The sequence below is a fragment of the Xyrauchen texanus genome, chromosome 26 (assembly GCF_025860055.1).
Source record: "Xyrauchen texanus isolate HMW12.3.18 chromosome 26, RBS_HiC_50CHRs, whole genome shotgun sequence".
In the NCBI taxonomy this organism is placed as follows: Eukaryota; Metazoa; Chordata; class Actinopteri; order Cypriniformes; family Catostomidae; genus Xyrauchen; species Xyrauchen texanus.
Genome location: NC_068301.1, coordinates 28,395,618 through 28,412,372, shown reverse-complemented (window position 1 = coordinate 28,412,372; position 16,755 = coordinate 28,395,618).

The window sequence follows — 16,755 nt, the reverse complement described above, 5'->3', positions numbered from 1 at the left end:
CCTAGCGCTTAGCAGCGCAACATTGTAGTGAAGCCTTTTGTAAAGGGAACGTCTCGGGTTACGTGTGTAACCCTTGTTCCCTGAAAAAGGCGGAACGAGATGTTGCGCTGCTTTGCCGCACTGGGACGTCCCAGGATTGCTCTTCAGAAAAAGGTATCTGTCGACACGCTGGTGACGCCTCTATTTTATAGCCTGGCCACAGGTGCATCTAATGATCTTCACCAGCCGAGGCTATAAATTCAGGTCAATGTTCATTGACGTGTTTCACACAAATTCACAGCTGCTCACAATGCAAGATTGTTCCCCTAGCGCTTAGCATCGCAACATCTCGTTCTGCCTTTTTCAGGGAACAAGGGTTACACATGTAACCCGAGACGTTTTTTGGACATGATACCATAATAATGCCATGTGTTTTTTTAATTGAACGTACCTGTAACGATTACCCTGTCTTGTTTCTCTGTTGCCCTTTTGTTTACCATTTGTTGTCACTTTTGCATTTCTTAGTTTTCACTTTAGTCCCTTATGTAACTCCATAGTCCTTGTTAGCGTTCGTGTTCACTTTTCATTGTTTACACCTGCCCCTGTTAATTTGCCTTTGGTTTCTGTTAATCACCTCGTTATCTTGTTTGAGTTCTGTTCTTTCATTGGCCCCTTTTCCCATGTTTTGTGTATTTATACCCCGTGTCTTTGTTCAGTCTTTGTCGATCGTTGTTTGATGTTTGCCTGATGTTTGCGTCTCTCCCTTGTTCCCTGTTTGTCTCTACCGTGGTTACCTTATCTAGTTTATGTTTCTTTTCCCCATCGTGGGTTGTTCTTTTGTTCATTTAGTGTTTTGTTACCAAATAAACTCAAACTGCGTTTGGATCCGCATCTCTTCGTCAGCCTCATTATTCAGACGTAACAGAACGATCGACCACTATGGATCCAGCAGTTATACGGGCCAACTGCCGGTTGCTCAACCTCAAACAAGAGGGCCGCCCTGTTGAAGACCACATCAGCGACTTCCTCGCGCTGGCGAAGTTCACAGACTTCTCGGACTCAGCCCTGGTGGTCTTCTTCAGGGACACTTTACACGGTTCGCTCAGGGAGCGTTTGCCGCCGGCAACGCTTGGTTGGACTCTCCACGACTTCCTGGAGGCGACCTTACTGGTCTGCGGCTCACCCTACACCGTGGTCTTCGCCGAGGAGGATTCCACCTCTCCTCCCACTGTGGTGACTCCCCAATCGTCCTTGGCACTTCCTGTCGCACCAGCCCCACCTGTCAGCGAGCCCGTCCCCACGCCAGTCGCCTTCCATGAGCCAGCGCGGCCCACTGCATCTGCCCGGAGGAGGAGAGAAGACGGGCTTCCGCCTCCGGCCCGCGCCAGCCCGGTCTGCGAGCCAGAGCCCACGATGTCACGGTGAGCGAGCTAAAGCCCACGCATGTCACTGTGAGTGAGCCTGAGCCCTCGACCATCCCCGAGCCAGTGCCTGTAGCCTCAAACGTCAATGAGCCAGTGCCGCAAGCCTCAAACGTCAATGAGCCAGTGCCTGTAGCCTCGACCGTCCCTGAGCCAGCGCCTGTAGCCTCGACCGTCCCTGAGCCAGCGCCTGTAGCCTCGACCATCCCTGAGCCAGCGCCTGTAGCCTCGACCGTCCCTGAGCCAGCGCCTGTGGCCTCGACCGTCCAAGAGCCAGTGCCAGTAGCCATGACCGTCCAAGAGCCAGTGCCCAAAGCCACGACCGTCCAAGAGCCAGTGCCCAAAGCCACGACCGTCCAAGAGCCAGTGCCAGTAGCCGTGACCGTCCAAGAGCCAGTGCCAGAAGCCTTGACTGTCCAAGAGCCAGTGCCAGTAGCCATGACCGTCCAAGAGCCAGTGCCAGTGCCAATGGCCGTGACCGTCCAAGAGCCAGCGCCTCTCGAGCCCCCTAGGGTTCCGCCTCCCAAGTCTCTCAAGTCTCTCGAGCCTTCCAGGGCTCCTCCTCCCGAGCTTTCCAGAGCTCAGCCATCCGAGTTTCCCGAGCTTTCCAGAGCTCCGCCATCCGAGTTTCCGAGCTTTCCAGAGCTCCGCCATCCGAGTTTCCGAGCTTTCCAGAGCTCAGCCATCCGAGTTTCCGAGCATTCCAGAGCTCAGCCATCCGAGTTTCCGAGCTTTCCAGAGCTCAGCCATCCGAGTTTCCCGAGCTTTCCAGAGCTCAGCCTTCCGAGTTTCCCGAGCTTTTCAGAGCTCCGCCTTCCGAGTTTCCCGAGCTTTCCAGAGCTCCGCCTCCCGAGCTTTCCAGAGCTCCGCCCCCGAGCTTTCCAGAGCTCCGCCTCCCGAGCTTTCCAGAGCTCTGCCTCTCAAGCCTCTCAAGCCTTCCAGGGCTCCGCCTCTCGAGCCTACCAGGGGTCCGCCCCTCAAGCCTCTCGAGCCTCCTAGGGCTCCGCCTCTCAAGTCTCTCGAGTCTTCCAGGGCTCCGTCTCGCAAGCCTCCCGAGCTTTCCAGAGCTCAGCCTCCCGAGCTTTCCAGAGCTCCACCTCTCAAGCCTCCCGAGCCTTCCAGGGCTCCGCCTCTCAAGCCTCTCGAGCCTACCAGGGGTCCGCCCCTCAAGCCTCTCGAGCCTCCTAGGGCTCCGCCTCTCAAGTCTCTCGAGTCTTCCAGGGCTCCGTCTCTCAAGCCTCCTGAGCTTTCCAGAGCTCCGCCCTCCGAGCTTCCCAGAACCCCGCCTCTCAAGCCTCTCGAGCCTTCCAGGGCTCTGCCTCTCAACCCTCTTGAGCCAACCAGGGCTCCGCCCCTCAAGTCTCTCGAGTCTTCCAGGACTCCATCTCTCAAGCCTCCCAAGCTTTCCAGAACTCCGCCTCTCGAGCCTGCCAGGGCTCCGCCCCTCAAGCCTCTCGAGCCTGCCAGGGCTCCGCCCCTCAAGCCTCTCGAGCCTCCCAGGGCTCCGCCCCTCAAGTCTCTCGAGTCTTCCAGGACTCCGTCTCTCAAGCCTCCCAAGCTTTCCAGAACTCCGCCTCTCGAGCCTGCCAGGGCTCCGCCCCTCAAGCCTCTCGAGCCTGCCAGGGCTCCGCCCCTCAAGCCTCTCGAGCCTCCCAGGGCTCCGCCCCTCGAACCTCTCGAGCCTCCCAGGGCTCCGCCTCCTGAACCTCTCGAGCCTTCCAGGGCTCCGCCCCCCGAGTCTCCTACGGCTCCGCCCCCAGAGCCTCTTGAGCCTCCTACGGCTCCACCCCCAGAGCCTCTCGAGCCTCCTGCAGCTCCGCCTACGGGGCCTCCTACGGCTCCGCCTCCAGAGCCTCCGATTGCTCCGCCTCTCGATCCACTCAAGCCTTTGACGGCTCCGCCCCCAGAGCCTCTTGAGCCTCCTACGGCTCCGCCTCTCGAGCCACTCAAGCCTTTGACGGCTCCGCCCCCAGAGCCTCTTGAGCCTCCTACGGCTCTGCCTCTCGAGCCACTCAAGCCTTCGACGGCTCCGCCCTCAGAACCTCCCGAGCCTCCTATGGCTCCACCTCCCGAGACTCCTCCGGCTTCCCCTCTCGTGCCACTCAAGCCTTCGATGGCACCGCCTCCCGAGCCTCCTACGGCTCCGCCGCTCGAGCCACTCAAGCCTTCGACGGCACCGCCCTCAGAGCCTCCTATGGCTCTGCCTCCCGAGCCTCCTCCGGCACCGCCTCTCAAGCCACTCAAGCCTTTGGCGGCTCCACCCTCAGAGCCTCCTACGTCTCTACCCCCAGAGACTCCAGAGTCTTCCTGGTCTCCGCTCCTAGAGCCTCCCACGGAGCCGCCTACCTCGGCTCCGCCTCCTGAGCCTCTCTCAGCTCCACCTCCTGAGCCTCCCGAGCCTCTCCCGGCTCCGCCTCCGAAGCCTCCATTGGCTCCGTCTTCAGAGCCTTCTTCGCCCTCGCCACCTTCGGCTCCGCCTCCCTTGGCTCCGCCCAACTCTGTTCCGCCTCCTGACCTGCCCAAGGCCTTACCACCTGAGTCTGCCATGGCCCTGCCTAAGCCTCCTTTGGCGCCGCCTCCTAAGTCTTCTATGGCTCCGCCTCCGAAGTCCTCCTTGGCTCCGCCTCACACGGCTCTGCCAGCCTCAGTCCCGTGGCCTCTTCCCAGGCCCCCGACCCAGTCCCTGTCCGGTGGCCTCCACCCAGGCCTCCTGACCCTGTTCCCGTCCTGAGGCCTTCCCCCAGGCCTCCTGACCCAGTCCCTGTCCATTGGCCTCCTCCCTGGTCCCCCAAACCTGTCCTTGCCCTGTGGCCAGCTCCCAGACCACTGAGGCCTGTCCCCGCCCGGTCGATGCCGCCCCGGCCTCCTGGACCTGTCCCTTTGTGCCCCCGTGGACTGCCTGGTTGTCCCTTGTGCCCCCGTGGACTGTCTCATCTCCCTTTGTGCCCCCCGTGGACTGTCGCATATCCCTTTGCGCCCTCGTGGACTGTCTCATTTCCCCTCGTGGCCCCCCGGACTTCCTGCCTGCCCTCTGTGCCCCTCGGACTGCCTCCTTGTTCTTGTGCCCCCCTGGTCTGCCTGTCTGCCCCGGATTTCCTGCCTGCCCAGTGTTCCCCCTGTTCTGCCTGTCTACCTATGTGCCCACTTGTACTGTCTGTTTGCCCCTGGTGCCCTCATGTTGTTCTTATGGACTTTTGTCTTTTGTTGTGTGTTTGTTAGGATCGTCTGGAATCCGATCTTTAAAGGGGGCTATGTAACGATTACCCTGTCTTGTTTCTCTGTTGCCCTTTTGTTTACCATTTGTTGTCACTTTTGCATTTCTTAGTTTTCACTTTAGTCCCTTATGTAACTCCATAGTCCTTGTTAGCGTTACGTGTTCACTTTTCATTGTTTACACCTGCCCCTGTTAATTTGCCTTTGGTTTCTGTTAATCACCTCGTTATCTTGTTTGAGTTCTGTTCTTTCATTGGCCCCTTTTCCCATGTTTTGTGTATTTATACCCCGTGTCTTTGTTCAGTCTTTGTCGATCGTTGTTTGATGTTTGCCTGATGTTTGCGTCTCTCCCTTGTTCCCTGTTTGTCTCTACCGTGGTTACCTTATCTAGTTTATGTTTCTTTTCCCCATCGTGGGTTGTTCTTTTGTTCATTTAGTGTTTTGTTACCAAATAAACTCAAACTGCGTTTGGATCCGCATCTCTTCGTCAGCCTCATTATTCAGACGTAACAGTACCATGACAATACCATGGCAGTACCTTGCAAATGTAAATACTACTAAATATAGTATAGCTTTTTAAAAGTTAATTCTAATGCTAAGTAATGTTAGCTGGATGACTGCATATTTATTTTTGACTACGAATGAAAAGAGCACTTTTATGACAGTGCTCTGTATCTGGGAAAAAAGCTCTTCTGGTTTCATGGGAGGATGAAAATAATTTTCAGCACAAGAGAGGTAAAGGTGAGGGTCACCAAACCAAGCTCTCTCCATTTCTCTTTCAGTCAGGCCTGTCACTGCTACAGACAGAGTTATACCTGTCACAGTCACCTTTTCCCCTTATAAACCACTCAACACCTTTCACAGAGCAGAGCCTTCCAGAAATTAGGGGGAAAGGAAAAACTCTGTGCCAGAGTGGAAACATATACGAACATACATATAACATGTTTTTTTTTTTGCATGTACTGTATTGTCATATATTTGATTTCTTTATGGGAAATTTTGTGCTGGATAGATTTAAGGTGTAGCAAATAAAGTACAGCTGAGGATACAGCAATGCTCATGTCCATGAACAGTGATTTGAATTAGATCTTTAAATTTGTACAATGTACTTACAATTCTAGGGTGTTGTGGGTGGTTGCCAGGACATTGCAATACATTTGCTAATATGTTCTGAGTGCTTTTATGCATATTGCTGTGTGTTTTGGTTTCTTTATGCAATGTAAAGTTCTGTGAGATTTCTTGCCACGATCAACATTTTGAATCGAAACAATAGATTCCTAACAAGCCATTCTCACCTAGAGTGAAACACATTTTTTAAGATGAGTGTCTATGTTTTTTCGTCACCTGTCGTAGAAATGCCCAGACTAATAATACAAACTCAGCAAAAAAACGAAAGTCACTTTTCAGGACACTGTATTTTAAAGATAATTTTGTAAAAATCTGAACGAATTTACACATCGTTTGTAAAGGGGTTTTTCCATGCTTGTTCAATTAAACATAAGACTGTCCACAATAGGCTGAGAGAGGCTGGTGTGAGGGCTTGTAGGCCTGTTGTAAGGAAGGTCCTTATCAGACATCACCGGCAACTATGTCACCTGCGGGCACAAAGCCATCTTCGCTGGACCAGACAATACTGGCAAAAAGTGCTCTTCACTGACGAGTCAATCTTTTGTCTCACCAGGGTGATAGCCGGACTCGCATTTATCGTCGAAGGAATGAGAGTTACACTGAGGCCTGTACTTTGTACATCCTCCTCCCTCATGTGGTACCCTTCCTATAGGCTCATCCTAACATGACCCTCCAGCATGACAATGCCACCAGCCATACTGCTCATTCTGTGTGTGAAGACAGGAATGTCAGTGTTCTGCCATGGCCAACGAAGAGCCTGGATCTCAATCCCACTGAGCACGTCTGGGACCTGTTGGATCAGAGGGTGAGGGCTAGGGCCAATTCCCCTCATAAATGTCCGGGAACTTGCAAGTGCCTTGGTGGAAGAGTGGGGTAATATCTCACAGCAAGAACTGGCAAATCTGGTGCAGTCACCACCCCCGTTGTTCAGGGACATTATTCCATTTTTGTTAGTCACATGTCTGTGAAACTTGTTCTGTTTATGTCTTAGTTGTTGAATCATTTTATGTTCATACAAATATTTACACATATTCATTTTGCTGAAAATAAAAGCAGTTGAAAGTGAGAAGACGCTTGCTGTTGCAGTTACTAGAACCAGAGTAACAGGAGGCACTAAAGCTGTTTTGACCACCAACATTAAAAGGTGAAGTAACTTGTGGAAGAAATCCTAAACTAGTACTGAGGATGTGTATTAAATTTGCATCAAATGCCATAAAAACGTATATGGGTTATCTTAACATTTAAATGATAATGCTGCATCGCTGCCTTGCATCCCTTTTAAATATGATCTGATCTTATGTAGATTGTCTTCATAATTTATTCCATATTGCTGCATTGTTTCACCTTTGCATTTAATCTTACATGAGTTCTCTTATATGTTTAATATAACATATATATATCGCAGCATCTTTGCCTTTGTATACATTTTTAAATACACAACTTTACGGATCTTTTTGTAGTGGCGATCGTACCACAAAAAAACACTTGAGGGAATTTGAAGTCATCTTCAACGCGTAATGGTGCAAGAAACTGGGTCTACCATGGTGTTCGATCAACACTTTATTTGTATTAAAGTTACTTAAAAAACAATGCTTGCATTTCTGATGTGAAAAACAGACATGATAAAATCCACCACGAACATCCACGCATACACACATGTACGGTTGAAAAACTGTGTGGCTTCTCCAGATCGTAATTCCCCATCGCTATTCCCGTGACTTTCTTATGTAGCCAACGTAACCACTGTGACTTCATGCCTATGCCCCCTGGTGTGCAGGTGGAAGAGCGTCACCCCTCACAACTTACCACCAACAAAAAACATATAACACATATCAAAATTGGCTACAACACACCGGCCCCTAATTGTTACTCTATAATAACATAACAATTAAACACCATACAAACAAAGGAGCCAATAAAATATCCATCATGCACATGTGTGCTTTCAGTTCATAATGTCCATGTATACAGTACATACATATGTCTAATACCCCAGTCTTTATCCAGCTTCTTGCAGAAGACAAATCTTTGTGACTGGTCTCTCCAGAATGTTGGATTTGGTCTGGACTTTAACAGACCGCACAAGTCCTCGTGAGTCAGCAAAGGTCTGCAGTACCTTCCCTAACAACCAGGATCCGCGAGGGGCAGTAGAGTCCGCCACAATGACTATGTCTCCAATGATGAAGCTTCTCTTGTCCTTGGACCACCGTTGTCGTTCCTGTAACAGAGGTAAGTACTCCCGGATCCATCTGTACCAGAAGAGATCCAGTAAGAACTGAACTTGCCTCCAACGTCGTTTCGTGTATAAATCACTCTTCTCGAAAAGCCCAGATGGGAGTGCAGGTTTGCCTTTCAACAGGAGGATGTGATTTGGGGTCAAGGGTTCCAGATCGTTAGGATCATTTGACACTTTGGTGATGGGACGGTCATTTAATATGGCTTCCACCTCACATAGAAGAGTTTGTAACCCCTCATCATCCACACTTTGCTGATGAAGGACTGAGTTCAGCACCTGTCTGACCATGCGAATGATTCGTTCCCATGTTCCGCCATGATGTGAAGCAGCAGGAGTGTTGAAGCTCCATTTCACTCCTGACTGAAGTAATGCATTTTGAATTTTTTGGTGATTAAGAGCAGATAGAGCCTCTCTCAGCTCACGTTCTGTTCCTACAAAATTAGTTCCGTTGTCTGATCTGATGTGCGATACCTGGCCTCTTCTGGATATAAATCTGCGCAATGCATTGATGCAAGAACTGGTATCTAATGAATATGCCATTTCCAAATGCACTGCTGGCCATGCAGGTGAAAATAACACCATAGCGTTTTATAAAGCTGCGGCCTCTCTTCACTTCAAAAGGCCCGAAGTAATCAACACCCACATTCGTGAATGGAGGGAGGTCAGGTTGAAGTCTGTCTTTCGGCAAATCTGCCATCTTTTGTTCACCCAGCTTTCCTCTAAAACGTCTACAAATAACGCAGGATGAAATGATCTTTCCAGCAGCGGCATTTGCACTGGTGATCCAATACCGCTGACGAAGTCTAGAAAGCAGTTGATTTCTTCCACAATGTCCTAACTTCTCATGAATGTGGCAAAGAATGAGAGTGGAGATATGTTGGTCTTTAGCCAAAATGACTGGATGTTTCATACCCTCAGGCATTGCTGCTTTCCTGAGCCTTCCACCCACTTTCAAGAGCCCTTTTTTGAACACTGGATCAAGTTTGTAAATATGGATGATTTTCATCATTGAACTTGTCTAGTTGACAATATTGAATGATGGCACTTTCAGCGGTTTCAAGATTTTCCGGGGATATGGTTTGACCAGTCAGTGTGGTTCTGAATCTTTGCATCTCCTTTTCCACTTTATTCTTTTCTTGAGTTATGTCAAGTCCACTGCTGGACACAGAAGCTTGTATTTCTTTTCTCTTCTGACTCATCAGCAGCAACATCTTTCTCACCTGTAGAAAGCAAGCAACTGAGATCTTTAGCCTTTTCCATAAAGAGAAATAAGTTATCAACTAGCTTGTTGCATTCTGCGTATCTGTGTTGACAGTGTTTATTACATTTAGGACATCTTTAATGACTACAGCATTTACTGTAGCCTCTCCTTTGACCTCTGGGTCATCACTGCTAATAGAGACAGAATCCACAATGTTAACAGGCCATTCCCTTTCATTCTTGAGAAGAAAATCTGGGCCATGGATCCATCTGCTGCTTGTGAGCAGGTACTCAATTTTCACCCCACGTGAAGCCTCATCAGCAGGATTCTGCTTTGTATTGACGTACCTCCATTGTGAGACAGCAGTGGCTTCTCTTATTATGGAGATCCTATTGGCCACAAAGGTGTGAAAACACGTTGTTTCATTCATAATGTACTTTAGCACAGTTGTGCTGTCACTCCAAAAGGTTGAATTTTCCAACTCTAGCTGCAATTCTGTTTTCAACATCCTATCAATTCGAACTGCAAGCACAGCAGCGGTTAGTTCCATTCTTGGGATTGTCACTTTCTTTAACGGAGCAACTCTTGCTTTTCCTAGAATGAAGGCAAGATGAATTTTCTTCTTGTCATTCTGCATCCTCAGATACGATACTGTGCCATAACCGTCCTCGCTGGCATCAGAGAAGTGATGTAGTTGGGTACTTGTGAGCGGTCCAAAATCTTTGGGCTTGATGCATCTTGGTACGCTAAATGTGCTGAGCTTTCTTAGATCCTCCAGCCACCCCACCCACTGTAGTTGGTAGTTTGGGGAAATGTGATCATCCCAACCACAGCTCAACCTACAGAGATTTTGCAACATCAACTTGGCAGGTAAGGTAAAGGGTGCTAAAAATCCAATGGGATCATACACTGAGCTTATTACAGACAAGATACCTCGTCTTGTCAGTGGTTTTTCCTGAACTGCCATTTTGAACCTGAAGGTGTCAGTTTCTGCACACCATTGCAGTCCAAGTGTTCTCTCGACAGGGAGATTGTCTCTGTCGAGATTCAATTCTTTCACTTCCTTAGCTCTTTTTTCCATATCAATAGATTCCAACACTGACCTGCTGTTGCTAATCCACTTCACCAGCTGAAACCCCCCCAACAGGCATACAGTTGTCAGGTCTCTCGCCAGGGCCTTGGCCTCTGCTTCTGAAGGCAGGGACTTCAAGCAGTCATCCACGTAGAAATTGTGCTTGATTGTGTCCGTCACGTGTGCTGGAAACTTTGCCCTGTTGTCCTCAGCAGTTTTCCTTAGGGCGAAACTGGCGCAGCTGGGTGATGATATTGCACCGATTAGATGAACAATCATTCTGTATTCAGTGAGATGTTGTGTTAATTCACCATTTGGCCACCACAGTAAGCAAAGAAAATCTACATCCTGTTTGGTCACTTTAACTTGATGATACATCGCCTGAATATCAGCCATTACTGCTACAACTTCTTGACGAAACCTTGTCAGAACCCCAAGCAATGAATTCGTCAAATCAGGTCCCTGTAGTAGCTGACTGTTGAGCGACATCCCCTTGAAGCTTGCACCGCAGTCAAATACTACCCTTAAGGTTCCCTTTTTTGTATGGTACACACCATGATGCGGGATGTACCAGACTTTTCCTTCTTTTCCTTTCAGTTGACTTTCTGGCACCTTTTCTGCATATACTTTATTTATGACATCACTGAGAAAGTGAATGTATTCTTCTTTAAAGGTAGCATTTTTCTTAAATTTCCTTTTCAAACAGAGGGCCCTTTGTTCAGCAACATGACGGTTGTTAGGCACAGTAACATTTTCCTCCCTAAAAGGTAATCTCATGCAGTAATGACCGTTGCTGAATTCAGCTGAACTGTTCATGATTTCCATAAACTTGAGATCTTCTCTGGACATTTCTAGCTTTTCCTTGGTTGATTTCTCATTAAAATCGTAGTTGTATTGCTTCACCAACAGCTCCTCTATGTTAGCAATAGATATTCGGTTGACTGTAATGGTAGGATAGCTGCTCCCAGTCTCATTGCCTCCTCTCAGTGGTCCATTGATAACCCATCCCTATAGGGTTCTGACAGCATAAGGTCCTCCATCCTTGCTGTTTACCACTTCCCATGGTTCCATTTCTCTTGAAACGTTGGTTCCAATCAATAGCTCCACATCAGCATTGATGACAGGAATTTCCACTGAGTGTAAATGTGGCCAGGCACTTAACTCTTCTTGTCGTGGAATGTTATCACGAGTCACAGGCATCTCATATTGTGTAAATACATCAGGCAATTCAAAGAAAGTGTTACTATTGAGTGCAGATACCTCCAGTCCTGAGATAACATGACTGTCAACAAACTTTTCTTGGCTCATGGTTCTCAACAGGATCTTGGCGTTTTTTTCCTCTCACCTTTAGTTCCCTCATGAGTCGCTCTGAGCAGAAGGTGGCTGTACTGCCGGGATCTAAAAATGCATACGTTTTTAGCATCTTACTGCCTTTCACAGCCTTGATTTGTACAGGCAAAATTGGCAAGACACAGTCTTGCACACCGGCCCCAATATGGCCACAAGTCTTAGGAGAAACTGCATGACTTATTTCTTGGTGTGTATCCTCTGATTTGATTTCCTTTTGCTTTGAATAGATGTGGAGGCAGGTAGGATGTTTCAGGTTACACAACTTGCAAGACAGACGTCTATGACAGTCTTTGCTCATGTGTCCAACAGTTAGACACCCAAAACAAACACCCTTCACCTTTAGAAAGTCTTCTCCATTCTGGGGCACAACTCCAATCTGTGACCCTCCTCACACAGCAGACACGACACCTTAGTTGACTTATCAGTTACATTTGTCTCTTTTTGCACTTGATGCGTGTTTTCAGTATTAACAGCTTCCACGGAGGTAGCAAAACTGCTTCCCCTTTCCTTGAAGCGAACCTGTGAGACTTTATGTCCAACGTTACATTTTGGTGGTTAGGTGGATGTGTCCTGAATGTTTCCAAAGAGTGGATCAGAGGCAATAGATACTTGCCTCTCAATAAAACTGACAATGTCACTGAAACCTGCTTGACGACAGTACCTCTCCTGCAACTCAGAATCAGTGTTTCTCCACCTTTCCCTCAGTTTATATGGTAGCTTCAAGACTATAGCACGCATGTTGGATGGCATATTCATCTCTGTCATGTAGCTAATGTCCTCCATTGCGTTACAACAAACCCGTAGAAACAAAACAAAGGTTTGCAAGCCCTTGACGTCTTCTGCTTTCATTGGTGACCATCCCAGAGCTTTCTCCATATAAGCTGTGGCTATTCGTTGTTCATTTCCAAAGCATTTCTGAAGAAGTGTCTTAGCTCTTTGATAACCCCTTTCAGGTGGCATGTGTTGACAGCTCTTGACCAGCTCCTTAGGTTGTCCTTTGGTGTACTGCTCTAAAAAGTACAAACAATCTACACTGCTAGCAGCCTTTCCTTCCACTCCATTTTCAAATGCTCTGATGAATGTGCTATACTCGAGAGGGTCTCCATCAAAGGTTGGTATATCCCTTGGGGGTAATGATAGTGAAGACTGCTGCTGCACTAGTAAAGCAGTTATGTCGTTTTGCCTTTGCATAATAGTGAGAAGATTTAGATTTTCTTGTTCCACATTGGTTTGAACTATATCATCACGCTGTATGGACCTCTGCGTGGAAAGCATGGCCATTTCCTGTGTGTGACATGTGGTGTGGTTGGTTTGCTGAGATTGTTGAGGCATGCTTGGTTTGTGATCCAGATGAGCTTTGGTTCCACCTTGTTGTAAACTGATTTCCTTAGGTCGTGTCCCCATTGACACGGTGGCTTTGCTGCCTCCTTTTGGTGGATGATTGAAATGATGGCTTGAACTTTGTGGAACAAATTCCATAGCAGAGGATCTAAGAGAGGATTTGTACTTTGACCTTTTCAGATATGAATTCATTCCATCAGAATGTGCACTGGAGCTTTGCACATCAGAACCTCTGTACCTAAGCACCGTAACCTTCGCTGTGTGAGCAGCAATTTGAATTTGCATTTCAAGCACCTCCTTCTTTTGTCTAATTTGTTCCTCCTCTGCCTCCAGTTCATGCTTTTCTTTTAGGGTAGCTGCCATGGCCAGAAGAGCGGCCCTTTCAGCCTCTGCTTTGAGGTATGCAGAGGAGGTTGATGACTTTAAAGACCTGTGGCTAGAACAGGAAGCTGATGTGCACCTTTTACCACCAACATTAGAAACACTGTCATTTGGACCAATATCATCAGTGATCACAGTCATGGCTAGCGCAGCATTGGTAACTTCATCATCATCATCATCATCCTTGCAGTGCTCCTTAGTGTCAAGCAACCACTTTTTAAACCTTTTAATTATTTCTGTATTGCTGTTCATTTCTGTTTCAAACCATTTATTTTGTTTTAACATTTCCTCCTTTTGTATCAATGGTTTCAATGATTCATGCAACTCTGTTGTTTCCACACTCAATTTTAAAAAAGTATCATATTTGATCTGTACATCGGACACATTTTTGATTGAAAGCATCAGTTGCTCGACTTCCTTTCTTAGTTTGTAGAGTTTCTTTATCCTAAGGTTCCTTTCCTTTTGATGTGATAATATTTTTTCTTCCAAAGCTTTAACCGTGAGTTTAACTGGTCTTTTACCAAGTTCATTCTCCGTTTCACTTTGATTGACAGGTGCATTCAAGTCCACCTTACTCACTTTGATAATGATTTAGACAAGCTGCCGAAAGCTTTATTTTAGAATTAAAGCAGGATTTCCCTATATCCTGATTGTAAGAAGTCCAATCTCTTCCACACAGCTTATAACAATTCCAAAACAATCCTACCTTTATTCTTCGGTGTTGCTTTAGCCCACTTTCATTTATCAGCGTCCAATTTCTCCTGTCGGCGTTCACTGATTGGAATCAGCTGGACCGATGCGCTTCTGCCTTCCCAACATCGCCCGAGCCGTCCCTTGAAGCGTAGTTTTTCAACTTAGTGTAGTGGCGATCGTACCACAAAAAACCATCCATCCATCCATCCATCGTCAACTGCTTATCCTGTGTACAGGGTCGCGGGGACCACAAAAAACCACTTGAGGGAATTTGAAGTCATCTTCAACTCGTAATGGTGCAAGAAACTGGGTCTACCATGGCATTCGATCAACACTTTATTTGTATTAAAGTTACTTACAAAACTGCATTTCTGATAAAATCCACCACGAACATCCACGCATACACACATGTACGGTTGAAAAACTGTGTGGCTTCTCCAGATCGTAATTCCCCCTCGCTATTCCCCTGTGACTTCCTTATGTAGCCAACGTAACCACTGTGACTTCATGCCTATGCCCCCTGGTGTGCAGGTGGAAGAGCGTCACCCCTCACAACTTACCACCAACAAAAAACATATAACACATATCAAAATTGGCTACAACACTTCATATAAATAATACATTTAATAATGACTGCTTGCACTCTTGGAGCATCTAAATTTCATCACGTTTAATTAGCAACATGAAGGGTTTTGAGAAAATATAACACAAGTAGATGTGAATGGCAATATGATACCATGTGATTTTAAACCAGTGCACTTAACGCAAGTATGTACAGTATGCATTGCAGTGGCATATAATTAACATTGTTCCAAAAGATAATGTTTTAACCGTTAAACCATTTTTACACTTGATTCTTTCTAATCACCTCTCAGACTGTCTGTACATAATAATACTTGTCCAGAAGGTAAACTGAAATAGTTTGTGAAGTGTCTTGAAAGCTTTCTTCCTCGTTGAGCATATCAACAACACACTTGTCATAAATGCTTCATCTGGTAGAGAAATTAGTTATTACTTTTTCAATCATTTTCTTTTCTTGTTTGTTTTGCAAACTTGTCAAGTGTTTATTTTGTCTAACCCGCAAAGAGCGGACCAGCTCAAAGGTGCATTGAGCCGCCTATCATACTGGGGTAAAATTGCTTGTTGATTAGTGCCACCTATTGTTAAAGGTGCAGTATGTAACAATTTTCATGTAATATTCACCTTTGTTTTTGCAAATGTTTGAACGGCTTGTAACGCAACATAAAAAATGTGCTAGATTGCCTATTAAAGCCTGTAGACTGATTTTCATGTTAAGGGAGAGGGTCGGTTTTGCAAGGAAAATCGGAAGGATGTGAAGTTTATGCACGCTCCCGAGAGCCTTCTACTGAATCCCGTCTGTCTAAGAGGGACGTGATCTTGGTCGAGCGAAAACTAGATTGAACTTCGGCAGGACATTTGATTCCTGGGGGGAACTTAGTTCAGTTTTGGGGATCAAAACCAACCCTGAATTAGCATTCTTTTTATTGGACAAGTAAGCTTTCATAACTGCAAAGCATATGAAATATAGTGCCATAAGGATTAATCTGTGTCATTTTAAATAACTTGATCTTGCCTGCTAACGCTGATGAATTGCAAGCTACCTTGCTTCGTAACTTTCAAATAATTTCAGCAATCTTCTCTTTATACTAAAAGTCAGGTATACAGGATAAATTTAAGCAAATACGCTGGTTTCTTGATCGTAGTACAACACATGACACACAAAACATATAATAGTGCAAAATAACAGTGCAGTGCAACAGTAAACTGTCTGGTTGTTACGAATCAGACAAGGAGTGAGGATCTAAATGCAGTTTTATTGAAAATTAAGACAAACGACTGGAACAAAAAAAAACATCCATGATGGGAAACCAAAGATATACACTAGGGAAACCATGAACATAGGTGAGGCACAGGGTCAAAACACATACATTTAACAACCGACAACAACAACCGACAACAAATGGTGAAACAACAGGGTTTAAATACACAAGGATAATGAATAAACGACACACAGCTGAGAACAATGAATGACTGCTGGCAGTGATGAGGGCAGGGAATTATGGGAAGTGTAGTTTAGGAAAGGTGACAAGTGAGATACACAGGGCAGACAACAGGGGATTGTGACACTGGTATAGTTCGGTAGTATGTAGCTGTATGTGTTTATCAGTATGCTATGTTTTAGTTTAGTCTCAAAGTTTGAAGTAAAACAATCATAACTGTGTAATTTGAATTATGCTACCTCATCTGTCAGCATGATGCCAGTGGATCACGTTGTCTCTTTGTATATTACATCATTGTTTTGGCCATTGCTCGCTCGCTCACTTCCATGTGGAGTTAGTGCATGAGTGCGAACACAAGCAACAGGTAGCTGGCTGCAGTTCACATAACGGCCACAGGTGTCATTAATAACAAGAGTATCTGAACCTTACATACTGAACCTTTAAGGCGTGAATGTGCTAATGGCCAGGGGTGGAAAGAGTACTAAAAAATCATACTCAAGTAGAAGTACTGTTACTTTCCAAAAAATGTAGTGTGAGTAGATTAAAAGTAGCTTTTCAAAACCTATGCCCCATTATAATGAACACTGTATGCCAATTTTTTAAATACATCACTTATCTATGATAAACACTACATGAATCTGATTCCAAAAAATAAAAGGGAGACATGATAACAGAAATTAAAAGATTAAAAATTAATTTTGAATACACTGATAGTAAAT